We start from the raw sequence: 3345 nt of genomic DNA, 5'->3' as shown, positions 1-3345 counted from the left end.
TCCATCTTCCTCTTGATTATATTCCAGAGGTTTTTAATTTGGTAAAATCAAAGAAACTCAACATTTTTTAAAGTGGACACTTACATTTGTCTTCAATGTAAATATTAATATCTAACTTTGTATTTCACCATTATTTAATTTAATAAAACGTAAGTAAATATAAAAATGAATCACTTCTATTGTAATAACTGTACTGATGGGTATGAGTATAAATTTTATTTAGTGATAAAATCAGTTTTTGGAAGATACTGTTGTTTACAGTATAGATAAAGATGTACAGATGTTTTGGATTCTGCTGAATATAGTATAAAAAGCAGTAAATTTTACTTTTAGTTTGTTTCCATAGTATATCCTTGAAATTAATTCAGTTTTATTCAGTGTTTTATTTTTTATATCATCATTAACTAAATGTGTGACGAGACACTTATCTCACAAGACAAGATAATAGACAATATTTGGTTCACGAGAATGAAACGAGATTTTAACTTTATTTATATACCCCTATTAGTTAGTGCTTGAACGCTTGATCCAGCGCTTTTTTATGTGGTGTTTCAAAAGACACATGTAAAACTATATAAGATTTTATTAAAATATTGACATTTAAAAGTAGTTGTTTTTAAGTATGGAGAAAAATGAAGTTGTAATGATGTGATATTTGGATTAATATGTATAAATTGTTTTTAAATATTTTATAAGTAATCATCTTGTAATTAATGTAAATCAGTGTTTATTCTGATTATTAACTATGTCTGATATAGACCTCTGTAGACCTCACAACTACTGTCACAATCCCCCCTCAGGTGAGGGTTCAGTATTCAACTGGCAACCCCTCTGAGGGTTCTATAGCAAGACCTGGCAACCTATGACCGAATCTAAATGCAAACATTTATTTTGGTTACCTGTAGCATTCACTATCCCAAAAATACCTTGAAGTGTTGTGATATAATTTTATTAATTATATATGAGCAATTATATTGGCCATTCATTTTACTAAGTGCAAGAATATTTTATTTGATTTAAATATTACAGTGAAATAGGGGTGAAACGATTACTCGAGTAAATCGAGTAACTCGATTCACAAAATTGATCGATTAATTTTCTGTGCCTCGAGTAATCGTTTATTTAATTAATAAACTCAGCGCGCGGTATTTTCGCGACTTTTATTTTGACAACGCGCTCAGCGTTACGTCACCCTGCCCGGGAACAAGGAGACGGAGGTTTGAGCAGCGGCAAAAATGGAAGCGGCGAGAGAAAACAGCGATTTTAAAGGAATAAAAGCATTTTATGTTGGAACTGTGACCTGTACTCGGTGCAGTGCCAAAACAGCGCGTTTTAATGCTGCACCATCTGAGCCGAGGACACCCGAGACGCGAGGACGCCGAGAGAGCAGGTAAATATAACTTATAATAAATCAATGAGATTAACATTAATGTGAATTAATAACAAAACGACAGCGCTTTGGAGTGTGAATTAATAGAAGCACTGTCTATAATGTGTGGTTAGTTTATTAGAACAGAGTTCATACATGTTTTATGTAAACAGTAAACACAGCGCTTCAGAATATAAACAATAAAAATGTTAAAAGTTAGCTAAACTGAAGTTACTTTGGCTGGAAACTAAATGCTTGATTTCTTCATCTAAGAGTACATTTGGCCGGTGAGACAAAAACTGTATGAACACTGTTGTTCATATAAAGAAGTGTGTCTCTTATTTATTGGGTAAAATATTGATTACCACTAGTGTCTAATGTGCCCCAATGCGATAGGTGTCAATCTTAATAAATGCACGGCCATGAACTTATTATTAGAGTTATTAGTCTTAGTGATGTAATTAGACCCAAATAGTCCAACATATAAATAAAGAAAAAACCCACATTTGTAATACTTCTGTTTCACAATTATTGCACAGGTCCTGATATATTTTGGAGAAGCGGCTTGGTGGTAAAAGAATGCAGCACACTGATCCAACACTGGCAGAACTGACAACGTCTCAGAAGCTAAGATGCACAACACAAAGACGATGTTTATGCCTTTTTTATTGATTTATACCCTATATTTGTTATTTACAAGAAATCCAAATGTGAAAGTAATGTAATTAAATTTATTTTTTTTATTGTGGTATTTATTTATTTATTGTGTTTTATTTATTTGTATTTGCAATTTGGAAATGTTGTGAATTAAAATATATAACTTATCTAAAAAAGGAAACCAATTGGTCATTCATTATTGAGTAAAATTCCTTTTTAATTGCTCTTTAACAAAAAAAAATGTTTTATCCGATTACTCGATTAATCGAATCGATTTTTCAGTAGAGTACCCGATTACAAAAAGAATCGATAGCTGCAGCCCTACAGTGAAAGGATAATAATGTGAGGGTGAACATTATCCTGCTGAATAATGCTGAATATCAGTTGGAAGCGGTGCTGTGAGATATGAGATATGGTTATATAGCTGTGGTATGATGGTGTATATGATGTATTTCTCTCTGTTTAATATAGTAATATAATGTGGGCGCTCCATCAGTGTGTTTAAGAGCTCTTTTCATGCCGTGTATCTGATTAGGTACTGTTTTGAGATGCTGAGGTGAGTTCATTAACTGGAGTGTTTGGAGTGATCCCTCAGATAAGCCAATAATCCTCTAATTTCACTTTAGACTCGAGAGCATTTTTTGTGATTATTATGTGTATATATGTGAGTTCATGTTGTAAATTGCTTACCCTACTCTCTCTCTCTCTCTGTCTCTCTCTCTGTCTCTCAATCTCCAGCACAGATCCATAAATATATACGTGTATATCAGTGGTGATTGCTCTAAGACTGCAAGGGAAGCTCAGCTTCCCCTAAAATGTAAAAAAATAAGTGATTAAATATATACTGTTGTGTGTGTACATGTCACTGATTAAATATGCGCGACACCGCGCTGAACTTAGTTCAGAATCAGCTTCTTATCACTGGTAACACCGCGGCTTTCCTCTCACTCATTCCCGCAGCTTCACAGCGCTGCTTTAAACAGTGCACAGACTTCAATAGCGGAGCAAAGCGCGCGGCCAAACCAGACGAGTCATTGGATAAATGCTGGGCTTTGTCCCGCCCATCGGACGCTCAGCGTCTCTGGGGGTCTATGGAGCAGTGGGCTGGCCTCGGCCGGCCCGGACGCTCAGCTTCTGCATGGTGATTGGATGATCTGTCTGAGGCGGAGTCCCTTTTTGATTGACAGCGAAATGAGCGAATCAGCGATTTTTCAGTTGAAAAATTCGTGATGGGAGCATTTTCACTCTGTTCTGAGTTTAACCGGAGACTTTCCTAATCCTTATAGCGGCATTTTCTTTATTAAAAACGACTAGCGACA

At 35.1% G+C, this 3345-nt stretch overlaps 1 long non-coding RNA gene across 1 annotated transcript; it reads left to right on the top strand.

The window, feature by feature from the left end:
* Window positions 1–1030: 1030 nt before the first annotated feature.
* On the top strand, window positions 1031–2120 carry LOC125781218 (uncharacterized). The gene is made up of 2 exons (XR_007424433.1): window positions 1031–1390; window positions 1909–2120. It is a non-coding gene; the product is annotated as an uncharacterized LOC125781218 (long non-coding RNA).
* The last annotated feature ends 1225 nt before the right edge of the window (window positions 2121–3345 follow it).

The sequence above is a fragment of the Astyanax mexicanus genome, chromosome 15 (assembly GCF_023375975.1).
Source record: "Astyanax mexicanus isolate ESR-SI-001 chromosome 15, AstMex3_surface, whole genome shotgun sequence".
In the NCBI taxonomy this organism is placed as follows: domain Eukaryota; kingdom Metazoa; phylum Chordata; class Actinopteri; order Characiformes; family Acestrorhamphidae; genus Astyanax; species Astyanax mexicanus.
This window is presented reverse-complemented; position numbering and strand designations above follow the sequence as displayed.